Source organism: Eubalaena glacialis, chromosome X, assembly GCF_028564815.1.
Source record: "Eubalaena glacialis isolate mEubGla1 chromosome X, mEubGla1.1.hap2.+ XY, whole genome shotgun sequence".
NCBI lineage: Eukaryota > Metazoa > Chordata > Mammalia > Artiodactyla > Balaenidae > Eubalaena > Eubalaena glacialis.
In genome coordinates, this window is record NC_083736.1 from 50,394,274 (window position 1) to 50,416,888 (window position 22,615).

At 39.1% G+C, this 22,615-nt stretch overlaps 1 protein-coding gene across 1 annotated transcript in view; it reads left to right on the plus strand.

Moving 5' to 3' along the window:
• KLF8 (KLF transcription factor 8) overlaps nucleotides 1-22,615 on the plus strand; it is a 341,777-nt gene that overhangs the window by 209,765 nt on the left and 109,397 nt on the right. The gene's annotated exons all lie outside the window — the stretch shown is intronic.

Sequence of the window (22,615 nt, forward strand, 5' to 3'; positions counted from 1 at the left end):
TATTGTCCTTATCTGCCTTTTGGTCAGGGTAATGCTGGTCTCCTAAAATGAGTTTGGGAGTGTTCCCTCCTTTTCAATTTTTGGAGAAGTAGAGGAGGAATGGCATTAATTTTTCTTTAAATATTTCTTTAAATATTCACCAATGAACCCAACTAGTCCTGGCCTTTCCTTATTTGGGAGGTTTTTGATTAATGATTCAATTTTGTTACCTGTTATTAGTTTTTTCTTATGTTCTATTTTTTCATGATTCAGACCTAATAGAGTGTATTATTCTAGGAATCTCTTTACTTCTTCTAGGATGTCCAATTTGTTGGTGTATCATCTTTCATAGTCTTTGTATTTCTGTGGTACCAGTTGTAATGTCTCCTTTTTCACTTGTAATTTTTAAAATTTGAATTCTCTCTTTTATTTCTTGGTTAGTATAGCTAAATACTGCCATTTTTTGTCTTGTCAAAAAACCAACTCTTGGTTTTGTTAATCTTCTCTATTGTGTTATTATTCTCTATTTCCTTTACATCTGCTCTAATCTTTATTATTTCTTTACTTCTGCTAACTTTGGGCCTAGTTTGTTTTTTTCCTAGTTCCTTGAGGTGTAATGTTAGGTTGTTTGTTTGAGATATTTCTTTGTTCTTAATGTGTATGTTTATAGCTATAAACTTTCCTATTAAAACTGCCTTTGCTGTACCCCATAAGTTCTGGTATGTTGTATTTCTATTTTCATTTGTCTCAAGATTATTTTTTATTTCCTTTTTGATTTCTTCTTTGATTGTTCGGGAGTATATTGTTTAATTTCTATGTATCTGTGAGTTTTCTAGCTTTCCTCCTGTTTTTTATTTCTATCAAAGAATGTGCTTTAAATGAGAGGACATATCTCTGGACTCTGATATCTTTCTGTCTGAATCACTTAAGTATTTTCTGCCTTCTAAGATCTTCATTTATCCAATTGTAAAACTGGACAAATTATACTATAACAGGGGTGGTTCAAATCTAGTTCATGGACAAGGATGTATAGTAGAAATACATGATGATCTTGGAGTGTTTGTATAGACTCTCTGGCACTTACCAGTGCAGTGTCATTTCTTGCACAGGATGTTTAAGTGCTCTGAACCTCAGCTATATCATCTGAAAAGAGGGAAAAGTAATTTGTAATTTCTAGGGTTTGGAGAAATATTAAATGAGATCATGCATATAAAGTCCCCACAGTGCCTAACACTTATTTTCTGTTCAATAAACTGTAGTGGTTTTTATCACTGTTGTTACTGATTTTTATTTTGTGGTTTTGTAAAGAATAGTACCTTAGAAAACACCAGAGTCAGGTAGACTTAATCTAGCTCATGAAAACTGCTCATCTTCCTCATCTTCATCTATTCATCTTACCTTGTCCCATTATTAACCTAGCCAAAGCACAACTCAATGTTTCCATGGCTCTCATCAATCTGCTCTTCTCAGGCTTCTCTTTTTCAGTAAATTGCAATGTTTTTAGTTTATCAGGCCCAAAACATTAGAGTCACTATTATATCCCATATGTAATAAATACAGCAGCACATGCTATTAGCTGTAAACTTATAAAAGAGAATCTCCTAAACCCAACCACTTCTCACCACTTCCAGCATACCAAATTGGCCTGAGCTACCACCATCTCTCCCCTAGCATATTGTAATAGCCTCTTAAATAGTCCCCCTTATTCTTTCTTTGTCCCTAAAAATTTATTCCTAATACATCGGCCAGAGTGATCCTATTATAACCTAAGGCAGATCGGGTCAGTTCTCTGCTCAAATCTCTCCAATGACATCCTGTCAAACTGAAAGCCAAAGTACTTACCTTGGCATACAAGAAACTGCATGATTTTGCACCTGCTCCCTCTCTGACCTCATCTCCTACCCCCTCTCTCCATTCACTCTGTTTAGGCCATAAGAACTTTGAATTTGCCATTCTTTCTGCTTGGAATCCTCTTCCCTGCAATATCCACATGACTCACTTTCTCCATTCTTTCAGTCCTCTTTTAAAATATTACCTCTCCAAAGAGGTCTATATAAAATAATAATACACTCTCCATCACTCCCCATCTCTACTACCTTCTCTAATTTTATCTGACATATTCTATATTGTTTATTTTCCATTTTTCCTAACTAATATTTAATAACCTCCATAAGGGACATTGTTATTTCCACTAATTCCCAGTGCTGAACAAATGAATGAACAATTAGCTCAGCACCTGCTATGTTACAGACACCTGTATCAAACACCAGGGCTGCATACAACACATTAGCTCTAGCCTTGAGGAGTTCACAAACAAGGTAAGATGAAGGCCCTCAAAGAAGTAATATAAATACACAATTACTATTATAATGCTAAATGCTATAATAATGATCTTTACCAGGTGTTGTAGTAGTTTAGAGGATGGAGCTTAACTAGAGGATAGAGCCTAACTCTATGATGGAGCTTAATTGCATGATGGATGACAAGAAAGTCTTCATTAGGAAGGTAATGCTAGAGCTAGAATTTGAGCTGAATCTGAAGCATGAATATTCAACAAACAAAAGAGGGGCAAAGGATGGTGATGGGAGGGGTGCATTGAGAAGACATTCCAAATAGAGAGAAAAGCAAGTAAAATGGCATGGAGACGTAAAATATAGAAGCAGCTATGTATAAAGAAAATGATTTAAATATAGACTGAAAGAGGGACTTCTCTGGTGGTACAGTGGTTAAGAATCAGCCTGCCAATGCAGGGGACATGGGCTCGAACCCAGGTCCAGGAAGATCCTGCATGCTGCAGCTCAACTAAGCCTGTGCGTTACAACTATTGAGCGTGTGCTCTAGAGCCTGTGAGCCACAACTACTGAGCCTGCATGCCACAACTACTGAAGCCCACGCACCTAGAGCCCGTGCTCCACAACAAGAGAAGCCACCGCAATGAGAAGCCCGTGCACCGCAGGGAAGAGTAGTCCCCAGTCGCTGCAACTAGAGAAAGCCCGTGTGCAGCAACGAAGACCCAAATAAATAAATAAATAAATAAATAAATAAATAAATAAATAAATAAATAAGATGGACTGAAAGAAACTTTTGGAACTAGGGTATTGAGCACACATGGTGGGGAAGGAGGGTTCTTGCTCATTTTTCTCAAGGGACTTGCCTTTTCTCAACCCAGTCAAAGGATAGAGTGAATAGGAAGAGTATGTGGAATGTGCAAAGTTTCATTAACTGGGGAGGAGCCCTGATAGACTGGAGGAGCTACTGATGCTTTAGAAGTTATTTGAATTATGTCCTTCAGGACTGGATTATGTTCCTCAGGTCAGCATATCTTCTACTTTGGGTAAGGAACAGAACAATAGAAAACAGACTATTAGAAGTCAAACCTTAGTGCAACTCACCAGATATGGGTGAAATTGTCAGGATATCCTTTCTCCACAGCTTTTGCAAGAGAATCTATTATTTATTTCCAGATTACCTTTGCTTGCCCACAAGAGACCATTTGTCAACCAAATCCCAACCCAATAGATGAAAGAAGAAAATGCAGATGTATTTCCTTATTTGACATAATATAAAGAGGTTTTTCTTTAAATCAATGGCTTAGCATTTATCTGTTTGATTATTTCAGAGCCAATTCCGAAGGTTTTGCACACCCATCTACAAGCCAAAATGCTACCCTCTGGTAATGTACTAAATGGGATCAAAATTAGGTCCGTTGTGTTACTCTGCATTTAGTCTAGGTTGTGAAGGTTTTATTAGACTGACAAATCAGATCAGAAGTACAAAGCAAAGCAAATCAAAACCCACATCCACAGTGTAGTTGTTGTGGAATACAGCTGAGAGAACTGGATTAGTGTCATACTGTGAAGTGTTGTGAACTTCTCAAACACCCTTTATTGAACAAATATAAATTGAGTGACAGCTGTGTGCAAGGCAATGTATGAGGGAGAAGAGAAATAAATTACTAGTTGTACAGTTTTTTTAAATCTTCTTATGCTAGATCATACTTTGGGGTAGGTTAATGGGGGTACCACTGGTAGAGTTGGACAGTAAAAATGATTGTTACCTATGTCACCTAGGTCTAATTAGTTGTAAAGTCAAAATGTATCTTTTAAAATCTCTGTCATATTTGTCTTTTCTAGTTCCTCTAGGCTCTCATGCCTGAACTAGTACAATTGTTATGAGACTACTTTCTCTGCCTCAAGTTTGAGCAGATTCCACATAGAGGGGTCTCTGAGTAATGTCATTTCCTCATGTTACTTCCATGTTTTCTGTTAATCATCATCATCAATCTGTGTCTGACTTCCATAACCTTCCATAAATAGATCATTCCAGTAGGAGCCCTCCTTCTGGTCTGGCTGCTCTCTTTCCTCCCCCAGGAATGGAGTCTGTTCCTTTCTGTTTACACGATTTGCTTTAGCTAACATCTTTATGATAATCCAGAAACAGCAGTTGCAGAGCCATGATGGAGAAGGATCTTACAGTACTGTAGTTTACTATTGAAAAAAATCCACATATAAGTGGACTTGTGAAGTTCAAACACATGTCGTTCAAGGGTCAACTGTAGTTACCTAACTCAGAGATTTGTTGAGGGAATTAAATGAGTGGTATAAATAAAAATGCTTTGAACATTTTCTGGCCCACAATAATGCACAATAAGTGACGATGGGGACTTCCCTGGCGGTCCAGTGGTTAAGACTCTGCGTTTCCAATGCAGGGGCTGTGGGTTCGATCCCTGGTTGGGGAACTAAGATCCCACATGCTGTGCGGCCAAAATAAAAATCACATGTATAAAATATTTTTTAAAAGTGTTGTTGATGATGATGATGATGAAGATGATGATGATAATGTGGACATGTTTGTTCTTCTGTCTTTGCACACTTGTAAGCTAGATTTCTGGACATGACATTGCTGGGTAAAATGGCATTCACATTTGCTATCTTAATAAAAATGCTGTACCAATTTACATACTCACCAACTGTGCATAAAACTACCTGATTCTTCACACTCTTCCCAATTCAGAGTATTTTTTAATTGCCAATCTGAGAGGCTAAAAACATCTCATTTTTGTTTAATTTGCATTTGCTTGCCAATTAATTGAGATTAAGCTACAAGCCATCTATATTTTTCTGTGAATTGCCTATCTGCATTTTTGCCCTTTTTTGTGTGTGTGAGTGTATGTGCGGAGGTGGAGGGTGGATTATATTATATTAGGTAAGAATTTAACTTTGTTGTTCCCAAACAAATACCCAGTTGATCCAGTGCCTTTATTAAATAATCTATCTTTTTTCTAATTAATTATTTTTAACTTTTTTTAAAAAATTAATTAATTTATTTATTTTTGGCTGTGTTGGGTCTTCGTTTCTGTGCGAGGGCTTTCTCTAGTTGTGGCAAGCGGGGGCCACTCTTCATCGCAGTGCACGGGCCTCTCACTATCGCGGCCTCTCTTGTTGTGGAGCACAGGCTCCAGACGTGCAGGCTCAGTAGTTGTGGCTCACGGGCCCAGTCGCTCCGCGGCATGTGGGATCTTCCCAGACCAGGGCTTGAACCCATGTCCCCTGCATTGGCAGGCAGACCCCCAACCACTGCGCCACCAGGGAAGCCCCTCTAATTAATTTTAAATGCCACCACATTTATTAAATACTAAATCCTCATATATATATGTCTATTTTTAAACTCTATAATTTTTAATTAATTTTTGTCTAATTATATGTCATTATCACACTGTTTTTACTTCTGCAAATTTATGGTATCAATTTTGATATCTGGTAGAATAAGACTGTTCATACATTAGTCCCCCTTAACTAGGGAAAAACTGATTCAACATAAATGCCTACTTATTTTAGCTTGAAGATAATATCAAGCTGAAATTTACACAATAGATATTATATGGTGATGCCTTTGCTACTAACTGATGATGGTGCAAATGGCCAAAGGTCTCATCTGAAACCCTTTTCACATGCTGCATATGTAAGCAAAATGTCCACGGCAAATCTTCACCTCTCATGAATCTTATATTTTCAGCTAAAATGGATTGCTTATTGTGTCTTGAGCACATTGTGCAAGTCAACACTTCTGTGCCCTTGCCTTATGCTACTTCTTCTATCTGGACTATCCCTCCTCTTTCTTTTCCCAGCAAACTTGTATTTATCCTTCAAAGCTCACTTCATTTTACACCTTCTGTGTTATGCCTTCTCTAATAGGCACATAACTTTTTGATGAAGACTATAGAATTAACCATTAAACTATCTTTTTGTTTGTTATGAGTATCTATAGGCTTTTCCCCCCGACCACTCCACTGAAAATGCTCTTGTCAAGCTCATCAATAACCTCTAAGTTATCAAATCCGATAGTAAATTCTCAGTCCTTATCTTACTAAAAATTATCTGCAGGAAATGATAGCTTTAATCATGCCTCCTGGAAACACTTTCTTCACATGACTTCCAAGTTTCTATGCTGTCTTGGTTTTCGTCCTAGCATTTTGGCATCTCTTCTCAGTCTCCTTTTTTTAATCTTCTTTATCTCACCCATCTTTAAACTTTGGAGTGCTACAAGGCTCAGTCTTCAGAGATCTCTATATACACACACTTTTTAGGTACTGTCATCCAGTTCCATGACTTCACATAACATCCATATGCCAATGATTCCTAAATTTTATATGCCCAGGTAAAACCATGCCCCTGAAATCATAACGCATATATGTAACCACCTACTTGATATCTTTACTTGGATGTCTGTTAGGCATCTCAAATCTAATATACCCAAAACTTAACTCTCGTCTTCATCCCCTCATCACCAAACCTGCTTAACCCTAAGTCTTATCTATTTCAGGTAATGATAATTGTATCTTTTCATTTGCCAAGGCCCCAAAACTTGAAGTAATCTCCTGGAAGTCTCTCTAGTGTTCTACATCCTATCCACAGCAGGTAACATTTCTGACTTCAGAGTCTGATCTTCTCAATACCTCTATCACTGTTTGCTTGATACAAGCCAACATCATCCCTCACCTGGATTAATGCAATAGCTGACTTAGTGGTCTCTTTGCTTGCCCCTGATATAAAGTGATCCTTTCAAAACATGTGTCAGATACTATCACTCCTCTCCTCAAAACTCTCTGATGGTTTTCCATCTCATGCAGATTAAAAATCAAAGATTATTTTTACCATGACCTCAAAGGCCTTATGCACTCTGGCCCTCTGCTACCTTTGTGACCTCATCTCCTGCCATTCCTCCCATTACTGTCTGCACTTTAGCCATGCTGGCCCATTCAGTGTTCCTAGAATGTGCCAGACATGCTCTCACCTCAGGGACCTTGCATCGACTGTTCCCTTTGCTTAAAACATTTTCCCCCAGATCTTCCTATGCCTTATCAATTATTTGCCTCTGATCAAATGTGACTTTTCTACAAAGATCTTCTTCAGTAAAGTGGCACTCATTCACTCAATATCTTTTAACTTGCTTGAAGTTAACACATTAGAACTTTATATATCTGTTTATGTGTTTATTATGACTTCCCAACGTGAATGTAAACAACACAAGGGCAGAGATTTATCATACCTGTTTACTAATATATCCCCCAGTGTCAAGAATAGTGCCTGGCACATAGTAGGTATTCAATAAAGAGCTGATGAATGTACAAATGTGTGAATGAATGGTTTGCATGATAGACATCATCATATCATCCCAGCTCCCTCTCAATCCCTGAGCTTTACTCCATTACTGAGTTTCACCTCACCCCTTATTCTTTTTTTTTAACTAATTAATTTTTATCAGAGTATAGTTGATTTACAATATTATATTAATTACAGATGTACAATATATCGACAGTAATTCAATATTTTTATAAATTATACTCCATTTAAAAATATTATAAAATATTGGCGATATTCCTGTGACATACATTACATTCCTGTATCTTTTTTTTTTAACATCTTTAATGGAGTATAATTACTTTACAATGTTGTGTTAGTTTCTGCTGTATAACAAAGTGAATAAGCTATGTGTGCACCTATATGCCCATATCCCCTCCCTCTTGCGTCTCCCTCCCACACTCCCTATCGCACCCCTCTGTGTGGTCACAAAGCACCGAGCTAATCTTTCTGTGCTATGCGGCTGCTTCCCACTAGCTATCTATTTTACATTTGGTAGTGTATATATGTCAATGCTACTGTCTCACTTCGTCCCAGCTTACACTTTTCCCTCCCCATGTCCTCAAGTACATTCTCTAAGTCTGTGTCTTTATTCCTTTCCTGTCCCCAGGTTCATCAGAACCTTTTTTTTTTTTTTAGATTCTATATATGTGTTAGCATACGGTATTTGTTTTTCTCTTCCTGACTTACTTCACACTGTATGACAGACTCTAGGTCCATCCACCTCACTACAAATAACTCAATTTCATTCCTTTTTATGGCTGAGTAATATTCCATTGTATATGTGTGCCACATCTTCTTTATCCATTCATCTGTCGATGGACACTAAGGTTGCTTCCATGTCCTGGCTATTGTAATTACAGCTGCAATGAACTTTGTGGTACATGACTCTTTTTGAATTATGGTATTCTCAGGGTATATGTCCAGTAATGGGATTGCTGGGTTGTATGGTAGTTCTATATTTAGTTTTTTAAGGAAGCTCCATACTGTTCTCCACAGAGGCCATATCAATTTACATTCCCACCAACAGTGAAGAGGGTTCCCTTTTCTCCACACCCTCTCGAACATTAATTGTTGTAGATTTTTTGATGATGGCCATTCTGACTGGTGTGAGGTGATACCGAATTGTAGTTTTGATTTCCATTTCTCTAATGATTAGTGATGTTGAACATTGTTTCATATGTTTCTTCACAATCTATATATCTTCTTTACAGAAATGTCTATCTAGATCTTCCGCCCATTATGGATTGGGTTGTTTTTTTTTTTTATTGAGCTGCATGAGCTGCCTGTATATTTGGAGATTAATCCTTTGTTGGTTGCTTCACTTGCAAATATTTTCTCCCACTCTGAGGGTTGTCTTTTCATCTTGTTTATGGTTTCATTTGCTGTGCAAAAGCTTTTAAGTTTCAATAGGTCCCATTTGCTTATTTTTGTTTTTATATCCATTTCTCTAGGAAGTGGGTCAAAAAGTATCTTGCTATGATTTATATCAAAGAGTGTTCTTCCTATGTTTTCCTCTAAGAGTATCAGAGTGTCTGGCCTTGCATTTAGGTGTTTAATACATTTTGAGTTTATTTTTGTGTACGGTGTTCAGGAGTGTTCTCATTTCATTCTTTTACATGTAGCTGTCCAGTTTTCCCAGCACCACTTATTGAAGAGGCTGTTTTTTCTCAATTGTATATTATTGCCTCCTTTATCAAAGATAAGGTGTCCGGATGTGCGTGGGTTTATCTCTGGCCTTCTATCCTGTTCCATTGGTCTATATTTCTGTTTTTGTGCCAGTACCATACTATCTTAATTACAGTAGCTTTGTAGTATAGTCTGAAGTCAGGAAAACTAATTCCTCCAACTCTGTTTTTCTTTCAGAAGATTGCTTTGGCTATTCGGGGTCTTTTGTGTTTCCATACAAATTGTGAAATCTTTTGTTCTAGTTCTGTGAAAAATGCCAGTGGTAGTTTGATAGGGATTGCATTGAATCTGTAGATTGCTTTGGGTAGTAGAGTCATTTTCACAATGTTGATTCTTCCAATACAAGAACATGGTATATCTCTCCATCCATTTGCATCATTTTTAATTTCTTTCATTAGTGTCTTATAATTTTCTGCATACAGGTCTTTTGTCTCCTTAGCTAGGCTAATTCCTAGATATTTTATTCTTTTCGTTCCAGTGGTAAATTGGAGTGTTTTCTTAATTTCAATTTCAGATTTTTCATCATTAGTGTATAGGAATGCAAGAGATTTCTGTGCATTAATTTTGTATCCTGCTACTTTACCAAATTCATTGATTAGGTCTAGTAGTTTTCTGGTAGCACCTTTAGGATTCTCTATGTATAGTATCATGACATCTGCAAACAGTGACAGCTTTACTTCTTATTTTCCGATTTGGATTCCTTTTATTTCTTTTTCTTCTCTGATTGCTGTGTCTAAAACTTCCAAAAGTATGTTGAATAATAGTGGTGAGAGTAGGCAACCTTGTCTTGTTCCTGATCTTAGTGGAAATGGTTTCAGTTTTTCACCATTGAGGATGATGTTGCCTGTGGGTTTGTCATATATGGCCTTTATTATGTTGAGGAAAGTTCCCTCTATGCCTACTTTCTGGAGGGTCTTTATCATAAATGGGTGTTGAATTTTGTCGAAAGCTTTCTCTGCATCTATTGAGATGATCATATGGTTTTTCTGCTTCAATTTGTTAATATGGTGTATCACGTTGATTGATTTGCGTATATTGAAGAATCCTTGCATTCCTGGGATAAACCCCACTTGATCATGATGTATGACCCTTCAAATGTGTTGTTGGATCCTGTTTGCTAGTATTTTGTTGAGGATTTTTGCATCTATTTTCATCAGTGATATTGGCCTGTAGTTTTCTTTCTTTGTGACATCTTTGTCTGGGTTTGGTACCAGGGTGATGGTGACCTCTGTGAGTGAGTTTGGGAGTGTTCCTCGCTCTGCTATATTTTGGAAGAGTTTGAGAAGGATAGGTGTTAGCTCTTCTCTAAATGTTTGATAGAATTCGCCCGTGAAGCCTTCTGGTCCTGGGCTTTTGTTTGTTGGAAGATTTTTAATCACAGTTTCAATTTCAGTGCTTGTGATTAGTCTGATCATATTTTCTATTTCTTACTGGTTCCATCTCAGAAGGTTGTGCATTTCTAAGAATTTGTCCATTTCTTCCAGGTTGTCCATTTTATTGGCAAAAAGTTGCTTGCAGTAAACTCTCATGATCGTTTGTATTTCTGCAGTGTCAGTTGTTACTTCTCCTTTTTCATTTCTAATTCTACTGATTTGAGACATCTCCCTTTTTTTTCTTCATAAGTCGGGCTAGTGGTTTATCAATTTTGTTGAGGTTCTCGAAGAACCAGATTTTAGTTTTATTGATCTTTGCTATCATTTCTTTCATTTATTTTTCATTTATTTCTGGTCTGATCTTTATGATTCTTTTCCTTCTGCTAACCTTGGGGTTTTTTGTTCTTCTTTCTCTAATTGCTTTACGTGTAAATTTTGGGTTTTTTTTGTGATGTTTCTTGTTTCTTAAGGTAGGCTTGTATAGCTAGGAACTTTCCTCTTATAACTGCTTTTGCTGCATCCCATAGGTTTTGGGTCATTGTGGTTTCATTGTCATTTATTTCTAGGTATTTTTTGAATTCTTCTTTGATTTCTTCAGTGACCTCTTGGTTATTAAGTAGTGTGTTGTTTAGCCTCCATGTGTTTGTATTTCTTACAGATTTTTTCCTGTAATTGATATCTAGTCTCATAGCATTGTGGTCGGAAAAGATACTTGATACGATTTCAATTTTCCTAAATTTACCAAGGCTTGCTTTGTGACCTAAGATATGATCTATCCTGGAAACTGTTCCATGGACACTTGAGAGGAATGTTTATTCTGTTGTTTTTGGATGGAATGTCCTATAAATATCCATTAAGTCCATCTTGTTTAATGTATCATTTAAAGCTTGTGTTTCCTTATTTATTTTCATTTTGGATGATCTGTCCATTGGTGAAAGTGGGGTGTTAAAGTTCCCTACTGTGATTGTGTTACTGTCGATTTCCCCTTTTATGGCTGTTAGTATTTGCCTTATGTATTGAGGTGCTCCTATGTTGGGTGCATAAATATTTACAATTGTTATATCTTCTTCTTGGATTGATCCCCTGATCATTATGTAGTGTCCTTCTTTGTCTCTTGTAATAGTTTTTGTTTTAAAGTCTATTTTGCCTGATATGAGAATTGCTACTCCAGCTTTCCATTGATTTCCATTTGCATGGAATATCTTTTTCCATCCCCTCACTTTCAGTCTGTATATGTCCCTAGGTTTGAAGTGGGTCTTTTGTAGACAGCCTATATATGGGTCTGGTTGTTGTATCCATTCATCCCGTCTATGTCTTTTGCTTGGAGCATTTAAACCATTTACATTTAAGGTAATTATCGATATGTATGTTCCTGTATCCATTTTCTTAATTGTTTTGGGTTTATTATTGTAGGTCTTTTCCTTCTCTTGTGTTTCCTGTCTGGAGAAGTTCCTCTAGCATTTGTTTTAAAGCTGGGTTGGTGGTGCTGAATTCTCTTAGGTTTTGCTTGTCTGTAAAGTTTTTAATTTCTCCGTCAAATCTGAATGAGATCCTTGCTCGGTAGAGTAATCTTTGTTGTTGGTTTTTCTCTTTCATCACTTTATATATGTCCTGCCACTCCCTTCTGGTTTGCAGAGTTTCTGCTGAAAGATCACCTGTTAACCTTATGGGGATTCCGTTACGTGTTACTTGTTGTTTTTCCCTTGCTGCCTTTAATATATGTTCTTTGTATGTAATTTTTGATAGTTTGATTAATATGTGTCTTGGCTTGTTTCTCCTTGGATTTATCCTGTATGGGACTCTCTGTGCTTCCTGGACTTGATTAGCTATTTCTTTTCCCATATTAGGGAAGTTTTCAACTATAATCTCTTCAAATATTTTCTCAGTCCCTTTCTTTTTCTTTTCTTCTTCTGGAACCCCTATAATTTGAATACTGGTGTGTTTAATTTTGTCCCAGAGTTCTCTGCGACTGTCCTCAATTCTTTTCATTCTTTTTTCTTTATTCTGCTCTGCAGTAGTTATTTCCACTATTTTATCTTCCAGGTCACTTATTCGTTCTCTGCCTCAGTTATTCTGCTATTGATCTCTTTTAGAGAATTTAAAATTTCATTTATTGTGCTGTTCATCACTGTTTGTTTGCTCTTTAGTTCTTCGAGGTCCTTGTTAAATGTTTCTTGTATTTTCTCCACTCTATTTCCAAGATTTTGGATCATCTTTACTATCATTATTCTGAATTCTTTTTCAGGTAGACTGCCTATTTCCTTTTCATTTGTTAGATCTGCTGGGTTTCTGCCTTGCTCCTTAATCTGCTGTGTGTTTCTCTGTCTTCTCATTTTGCTTAACTTACTGTGTTTGGGTTCTCCTTTTCGCAGGCTGCAGGTTCATAAATTCTGTTGTTTTTGGTATCTGTCCCCAGTGGCTAAGGTTGGTTCAGTGGGTTGTGTAGGCTTCCAAGTGGAGGGGACTAGTGCCTGTGTTCTGGTGGATGAGGCTGGATGTTGTCTTTCTGGAGGGCAGGTCCACGTCTGGTGGTGTGTTTTGGGACGTCTGTGGCCTTATTATGGTTTTAGGCCGCCCCTGTGCTAATGGATGGTGTTTTGTTCCTGTATTGCTCATTGTTTGGCATAGGGTGTCCTGCACTATAGGTTGCTGGTCATTGAGTGGAACTGGGTCTTGGCATTGAGATGGAGTTCTCTGGGAGATTTTCACCATTTGATATTACGTGGAGCTGGGAGGTCTCTTGTGGACCAGTGTCTTGAACTTGGCTCTCCCACCTCAGTGGCATAGCCTTGACACCTGGCTGGAGCACCACGAGCCTGTCTTCCACACAACTCAGAATAAAAGGGATAAAAAAAAGAAAGAAAGTAAGAAGAAGATAAAATAAAATAAAATAAGGTAAAATAATATAAAGTTATTAAAATAAAAAATAATTATTAAGAAAAAAGAAAGTTATAAGTAATAAAAAAATAAAATAAAATGCACAGACAGAACCCTAGGATAAATGGTAAAAGCAAAGCTATACAGACAAAATCACACACAGAAGCATACACATACACACTCCCAAGAAGAGAAAAAGGGAAAAAAATATATATCATTGCTCCCAAGTCCACCTCCTCAATTTGGGATGATTCGCTGTCTCTTCAGGTACTCCACATATGCAGGGTACCTCAAGTTGATTGTGGAGATTTAATCTGCTGCTCCAGAGGCTGCTGGGAGAGATTTCCCTTTCTCTTCTTTTTTTCGCACAGCTCCCAGGGTTCAGCTTTGGATTTGGACCCGCCTTGGCATGTAGGTCACCTGAGGGCGTCTGTTCTTCGCTCAAACAGGACGGGGTTAAAGGAGCAGCTGATTCGGGGGTTGTGGCTCACTCAGGCTGGGGGGAGGGAGGGGTACGGATGCGGGATGAGCCTGCGGTGGCAGAGGCTGGTGTGACGTTGCACCAGACTGAAGCGCACCGTGCATTCTTCCAGGGAAGTTGTCCCTGGATCACGGGACCCTGGAAGTGGCGGGCTTCACAGGCTCCCGGGGGTGGAGGTGTGGATAGTGACCTGTGCTTGCACACAGGCTTCTTGGTAACTGCAGCAGCAGCCTTTGCGTCTCATGCCCATCTCTGGGGTCCGTGCTGATAGCCGCGGCTTGCGCCCATCTCTGGAGCTCCTTTAAGTGGAGCTCTTAATCCCCTCTCCTCCGGCACCAGGAAACAAAGAGGCAAGAAAAAATCTCTTGTCTCTTCGGCAGCTCCAGAATTTTTCCCAGGCTCCCTCCCGGTTAGCTGTTTTGTACTAGCCCCCTTCAGGCTGTGTTTGTGCAGCCAACCCCAGTCCTCTCCCTGGGATCCAACCGAAGCCCGAGCCTCAGCTCCCAGCCCCCACTCATCCCGGCGGGTGAGCAGACAAGCTTCTCGTGCTGGTGAGTGCTGGTCGGCACCAATCCACTGTGCGGGAATCTCTCCGCTTTGTCCTCCGCACCCCTGTTGCTGCGCTCTCCTCTGTGGCTCCGAAGCTCCCCCCTTCTGCAACCAGCAGTCTCTGCCTGCAAAGGGGATTCCTAGTGTGTGGAAACCTCTCCTGCTTCACAGCTCCCTTCCACTGATGCAGGTCCCATCCTTATTCTTTGCCTCTATTTTTTCCTTTTTCTTTTACCCTACCCAGGTACATGGGGAGTTTCTTGCCTTTTGGAAAGTCTGAGTTCTTCTGCCAGCGTTCAGTAGGTGTTCTGTAGGAGTTGTTCCACATGTAGATGTATTTCTGATGTATTTGTGGGAGGAAGGTGATCCCCACGTCTTAATCTTCTGCCATCTTGAACCTCCTCCTCTTGTTTCTTTTTTTTTTTTTAAACCTCTTTATTGAAGTATAATTGCTTTACAATGGTGTGTTAGCTTCTGCTTTATAACAAAGTGAATCAGTTATACATATACATATGTTCCCATATCTCTTCCCTCTTGCATCTCCCTCCCTCCCACCCTCCCTATCCCACCCCTCTAGGTGGTCACAAAGCACCGAGCTGATCTCCCTGTGCTATGTGGCTGCTTCCCACTAGCTATCTATTTTACATTTGGTAGTGTATATATGTCCATGACACTCTCTCACCCTGTCACATCTCACCCCTCCCCCTCCCCATATCCTCAAGTCCATTCTCTAGTAGGTCTGTGTCTTTATTCGCATCTTGCCACTAGGTTCTTCATGACCTCTTTTTTTTTCCCTTAGATTCCATATATATGTGTTAGCATACTGTATTTGTTTTTCTCTTTCTGACTTACTTCACTCTGTATGACAGACTCTAACTCCATCCACCTCATTACAAACACCTCCATTTCATTTCTTTTTATGGCTGAGTAATATTCCATTGTATATATGTGCCACATCTTCTTTATCCATTCATCCGATGATGGACACCTAGGTTGCTTCCATGTCCTGGCTATTGTAAACAGAGCTGCAATGAATATTTTGGTACATGACTCTTTCTGAATTATGGTTTTCTCAGGGTATATGCCCAGTAGTGGGATTGCTGGGTCGTATGGTAGTTCTATTTTTAGTTTTTTAAGGGAACCTCCATACTGTTCTCCATAGTGGCTGTATCAATTTACATTCCCACCAACAGTGCAAGAGTGTTCCCTTTTCTCCACACCCTCTCCAGCATTTATTGTTTCTAGATTTTTTGATGATGGCCATTCTGACCGGTGTGAGATGATACCTCATTGTAGTTTTGATTTGCATTTCTCTAATGATTAATGATGTTGAGCATTCTTTCATGTGTCTGTTGGCAATCTGTATATCTTCTTTGGAGAAATGTCTATTTAGGTCTTCTGCCCATTTTTGGATTGGGTTGTTTGTTTTTTTGTTATTGAGCTGAATGAGCTGCTTGTAAATCTTGGAGATTAATCCTTTGTCAGTTGCTTCATTTGCAAATATTTTCTCCCATTCTGAGGGTTGTCTTTTGGTCTTGTTTATGGTTTCCTTTGCTGTGCAAAAGCTTTTAAGTTTCATTAGGTCCCATTTGTTTATTTGTGTTTTTATTTCCATTTCTCTATGAGCTGGGTCAAAAAGGATCTTGCTGTGATTTATGTCATAGAGTGTTCTGCCTATGTTTTCCTCTAAGAGTTTGATAGTGTCTGGCCTTACACTTAGGTCTTTAATCCATTTTGAGTTTATTTTTGTGTATGGTGTCAGGGAGTGTTCTAATTTCATACTTTTACATGTATCTGTCCAATTTTCCCAGCACCACTTATTGAAGAGGCAGTCTTTTCTCCACTGTATATGCTTGCCTCCTTTATCAAAGATAAGGTGACCATATGTGCGTGGGTTTATCTCTAGGCTTTCTATCCTGTTCCATTGATCTATATTTCTGTTTTTGTGCCAGTACCAAACTGTCTTGATTATTGTAGCTTTGTAATATAGTCTGAAGTCAGGGAGCCTGATTCCTCCAGCTCCATTTTTCGTTCTCAAGATTGCTTTGGCTATTCGGGGTCTTTTGTGTTTCCATACAAATTGTGAAATTTTTTGTTCTAGTTCTGTGAAAAATGCCAGTGGTAGTTTGATAAGGATTGCATTGAATCTGTCAATTGCTTTGGGTAGTAGAGTCATTTTCACAATGTTGATTCTTCCAATCCAAGAACATGGTATATCTCTCCATCTATTTGTATCATTTTTAATTTCTTTCATCAGTGTCCTATAATTTTCTGCATACAGGTCTTTTGTCTCCTTAGGTAGGTTTATTCCTAGGTATTTTATTCTTTTATTTGCAATGGTAAACGGGAGTGTTTTCTTAATTTCACTTTCAGATTTTTCATCATTAGTATACAGGAATGCAAGAGATTTCTGTGCATTAATTTTGTATCCTGCTACTTTACCAAATTCATTGATTAGCTCTAGTAGTTTTCTGGTAGCATCTTTTGGATTCTCTATGTATAGTATCATGTCATCTGCAAACAGTGACAGCTTTACTTCTTCTTTTCCGATTTGGATTCCTTTTATTTCTTTTTCGTCTCTGATTGCTGTGGCTAACACTTCCAAAACTATGTTGAATAATAGTGGTGAGAGTGGGCAACCTTGTCTTGTTCCTGATCTTAGTGGAAATGGTTTCAGTTTTTCACCATTGAGGACAATGTTGGCTGTGGGTTTGTCATATATGGCCTTTATTATGTTGAGGAAAGTTCCCTCTATGCCTACTTTCTGCAGGACTTTTATCATAAATGGGTGTTGAATTTTGTCGAAAGCTTTCTCTGCATCTATTGAGATGATCATATGGTTTTTCTCCTTCAATTTGTTAATATGATGTATCACGTTGATTGATTTGCGTATATTGAAGAATCCTTGCATTCCTGGAATAAACCCCACTTGATCATGGTGTATGATCCTTTTAATGTGCTGTGGGATTCTGTTTGCTAGTATTTTGTTGAGGATTTTTGCATCTATGTTCATCAGTGATATTGGCCTGTAGTTTTCTTTCTTTGTGACATCTTTGTCTGGTTTTGGTATCAGGGTGATGGTGGCCTCGTAGAATGAGTTGGGGAGTGTTCCTCCCTCTGCAATATTTTGGAAGAGTTTGAGAAGGATAGGTGTTAGCTCTTCTCTAAATGTTTGATAGAATTCGCCTGTGAAGCCATCTGGTCCTGGGTTTTTGTGTGTTGGAAGATTTTTAATCACAGTTTCAATTTCAGTGCTTGTGATTGGTCTGTTCATATTTTCTATTTCTTCCTGGTTCAGTCTTGGCAGGTTGTGCATTTCTAAGAATCTGTCCATTTCTTCCAGGTTGTCCATTTTATTAGCATAGAGTTGCTTGTAGTAATCTCTCATGATCGTTTGTATTTCTGCAGTGTCAGTTGTTACGTCTCCTTTTTCATTTCTAATTCTATTAATTTGAGTCTTCTCCCTTTTTCTCTTGATGAGTCTGGCTAATGGTTTATCAATTTTGTTTATCTTCTCAAAGAACCAGCTTTTAGTTTCATTGATTTTTGCTATTGTTTCCTTCATTTCTTTTTCATTTATTTCTGATCTGATCTTTATGATTTCTTTCCTTCTGCTAGCTTTGGGGTTTTTTTGTTCTTCTTTCTCTAATTGCTTTAGGTGCAAGGTTAGGTTGTTTATTCGAGATGTTTCCTGTTTCTTGATGTAGGCTTGTATTGCTATAAACTTCCCTCTTAGAACTGCTTTTGCTCCATCCCATAGGTTTTGGATCATTGTGTCTCCATTGTCATTTTTTTCTAGGTATTTTTTGATTTCCCCTTTGATTTCTTCAGTGATCACTTCGTTATTAAGTAGTGTATTGTGTAGCCTCCATGTGTTTGTATTTTTTACAGATCTTTTCCTGTAATTGATATCTAGTCTCATAGCATTGTGGTCAGAAAAGATACTTGATACATTTTCAATTTTCTTATATTTACCAAGGCTTGATTTGTGACCCAAGATATGATCTATCCTGGAGAATGTTCCATGAGCACTTGAGAAAAATGTGTATTCTGTTGTTTTTGGGTGGAATGTCCTATAAATATCAATTAAGTCCATCTTGTTTAATGTATCATTTAAAGCTTGTGTTTCCTTATTTATTTTCATTTTGGATGATCTGTCCATTGGTGAAAGTGGGGTGTTAAATTCCCCTACTATGATTGTGTTGTTGTCGATTTCCCCTTTTATGGGTGTTAGTATTTGCCTTATGTATTGAGGTGCTCCTATGTTGGGCACGTAAATATTTACAATTGTTATACCTTCCTCTTGGATCGATCCCTTGATCATTATATAGTGTCCTTCTTTGTCTCTTGTAATAGTCTTTATTTTAAAGTCTATTTTGTCTGATATGAGAATTGCTACTCCAGCTTTCTTTTGATTTCCATTTGCATGGAATATCTTTTTCCATCCCCTCACTTTCAGTCTGTATGTGTCTCTAGGTCTGAAGTGGGTCTCTTGTAGACAGCATATATATGGGTCTTGTTTTTGTATCCATTCAGCCAGTCTGTGTCTTTTGGTGGGAGCATTTAATCCATTTACATTTAAGGTAATTATCGATACGTATGTTCCTATTCCCATTTTCTTAAATGTTTTGGGTTTGTTATTGTAGGTGTTTTCCTTCTCTTGTGTTTCTTGCCTAGAGAAGTTCCTTTAGCATTTGTTGTAAAGCTGGTTTGGTGGTGCTGAACTCTCTCAGCTTTTGCTTGTTTGTAAAGGTTTTAATTTCTCCATCAAATCTGAATGAGATCCTTGCTGGGTAGAGTAATCTTGGTTGTAGGTTTTTCTCCTTCATCACTTTAAGTATATCCTGCCACTCCCTTCTGGCTTGCAGAGTTTCTGCTGAAAGATCAGCTGTTAACCTTATGAGGATTCCCTTGTGTGTTATTTGTTGTTTTTCCCTTGCTGCTTTTAATATGTTTTCTTTATATTTAATTTTTGATAGTTTGATTAATATGTGTCTTGGTGTGTTTCTCCTTGGATTTATCCTGTATGGGACTCTCTGTGCTTCCAGGACTTGATTAACTATTTCCTTTCCCATATTAGGGAAGTTTTCAACTATAATCTCTTCAAATATTTTCTCAGTCCCTTTCTTTTTCTCTTCTTCTTCTGGGACCCCTATAATTCGAATGTTGGTGCGTTTAATATTGTCCCAGAGGTCTCTGAGACTGTCCTCAGTTCTTTTCATTCTTTTTTCTTTATTCTGCTCTGCAGTAGTTATTTCCACCATTTTATCTTCCAGGTCACTTATCCGTTCTTCTGCCTCAGTTATTCTGCTATTGATCCCATCTAGAGTATTTTTAATTTCATTTATTGTGCTTTTCATCGTTGCTTGGTTCCTCTTTAGTTCTTCTACGTCCTTGTTAAATGTTTCTTGCATTTTGTCTATTCTATTTCCAAGACTTTGGATCATCCTTACTATCATGATTCTGAATTCTTTTTCAGGTAGACTACCTATTTCCTCTTCATTTGTTAGGTCTGGTGTGTTTTGACCCTCCTCCTTCATCTGTTGTGTGTTTTTCTGTCTTCTCATTTTGCTTATCTTACTGTGTTTGGGGTCTCCTTTTCACAGGCTGCAGGTTCGTAGTTCCCGTTGTTTTTGGTATCTGTCCCCAGTGGCTAAGGTTGGTTCAGTGGGTTGTGTAGGTTTCCTGGTGGAGGGAACTAGTGCCTGTGTTCTGGTGGATGAGGCTGGATGTTGTCTTTCTGGTGGGCTCGTCCACGTCTGGTGGTGTGTTTTGGGGTGTCTGTGGCCTTATTATGATTTTAGGCAGCCTCTCTGTTAATGGATGGGGCTGTGTTCCTGTCTTGCTAGTTGTTTGGCATAGGGTGTCCAGCACTGTAGCTTGCTGGTCGTTGAGTGAAGCTGGGTCTTGATGTTGAGATGGAGATCTCTGAGAGATTTTTGCCGTTTGGTATTACGTGGAGCTGGGAGGTCTCTTGTGGACCAGTGTCCTGAAGTTGGCTCTCCCACCTCAGAGGCACAGCCCTGATGCCTGGCTGGAGCACCAAGAGCCTTTCGTCCACACGGCTCAGAATAAAAGGGAGAAAAAATGGAAAGAAAGAAAAAAAGAGGATAAAATAAAATAAAATAAAGCAATTATAATAAAAATTAAGAAAAAATTATTAAGAATAAATTTATGAAGAAAAAAATTTTTTTTTAATTTTTAAAAATAGATTTATTAATTTTTTATACTAAAAATAAGAAAAAAATTATTTAGAAAAAATTTATTAAGAAAAAAATTTTTTAATTTTTTAAAATAAAAAATATGAAACAACTTATTAAAAAAATTTTTTTAATTTTTTTAAAAATAGAAAATAAGGAAAAAATTATTAAGAAAAGCTTTATTAGGGAAAAAAATTTTTTTAAGCAAAAAAAAAAAAAAAACGGACGGACCTAACCCTAGGACTAATGTTGAGAGCAAAGCTATACAGACAAAATCTCACCCAGAAGCATACACATATACACTCACAAAAAAAGGAAAAGGGGAAAAGTTAATATATCCTGCTCCCAAAGTCCACCTCCTAAATTTGGGATGATTCGTTGTCTATTCAGGTATTCAACAGATGCAGGCACATCAAGTTGTTTGTGGAGCTTTAATCCGCTGCTTCTGAGGCTGCTGGGAGAGATTTCCCTTTCTCTTCTTTGTTCGTACAGCTCCCGGGGTTCAGCTTTGGATTTGGACCCGCCTCTGCATGTAGGTCGCCTGAGGGCGTCTGTTCCCTGCCCAGACAGAACGGGGTTAAAGGAGCAGCTGATTCGGGGGCTCTGGCTCAGTCAGGCCGGGGGGAGGGAGCGGTACGGAGGAGGCGGGGCGAGCCTGCGGTGGCAGAAGCTGGCGTGACGTTGCAGCAGCCTGAGGCGCGCCATGCGCTCTCCCGGGGAAGTTGTCCCCAGATTACGGGAGCCTGGCCGTGGCGGGCTGCACAGGCTCCCGGGAGGGGCGGTGTGGAGAATGACCTGTGCTCGCCCACAGGCTTTTTGGTGGTGGCAGCAGCAGCCTTAGCGTCTCATGCCCGTCTCTGGGGTCCGCGCTGATCGCCGCGGCTCGCGCCCGTCTCTGGAGTTCGTTTAAGTGGCGCTCTGAATCCCCTCTCCTTGCACGCCGCGAAACAAAGAGGCAAGAAAAAGTCTCTTGCCTCTTGGGCAGCTGCAGACTTTTTCTCGGGCACCCTCCCGGCTAGTTGTGGTGCGCTAGCCCCTTCAGGCTGTGTTCACGCAGCCAACCCCAGTCCTCTCCCTGGGATCCGACCGAAGCCCGAGCCTCAGCTCCCAGCCCCCGCCCGCCCCGGCGGGTGAGCAGACAAGCCTCTCGGGCTGGTGAGTGCTGGTCGGCACCGCTCCTCTGTGCGGGAATCTCCGCTTTGCCCTCTGCAGCAATGTGGCTGCGCTCTCCTCCGTGGCTCTGAAGCTTCCCCCCTCTGCTACCCGCAGTCTCTGCCCACGAAGGGGCTTCCTAGTGTGTGGAAACCTTTCCTCCTTCACAGCTCCCTCCCACTCATGCAGGTCCCGTCCCTATTCTTTTGTCTCTGTTATTTCTTTTTTCTTTTGCCCTACCCAGGTACATGGGGATTTTCTTGCCTTTTGGGAGGTCTGACGTCTTCTGCCAGCGTTCAGTGGGTGTTCTGTAGGAGCAGTTCCACGTGTAGATGTATTTCTCATGTATCTGTGGGGAGGAAGGTGATCTCCGCGTCTTACTCTTCCGCCATCTTGCCCCTCCCTCCTCTTGTTTCTTAAGGTAGGATTGTATTGCTATAAACTTCCCTCTTAGAACTGCTTTTGCTGCATCCCATAGGTTTTGGGTTGTCGGGTTTTCATTGTCATTGGTTTCTAGGTATTTTTTGATTTCCTCTTTGATTTCTTCAATGATCTGTTTGTTATTAAGTAGTGTACAGTTTAGACTCCATGTGTTTGTATATTTTACAGATTTTTTCCTGTGATTGATATCTAGTCTTATACCGTAGTATAAGGTTGTAGTATAAGGTTCGTAGT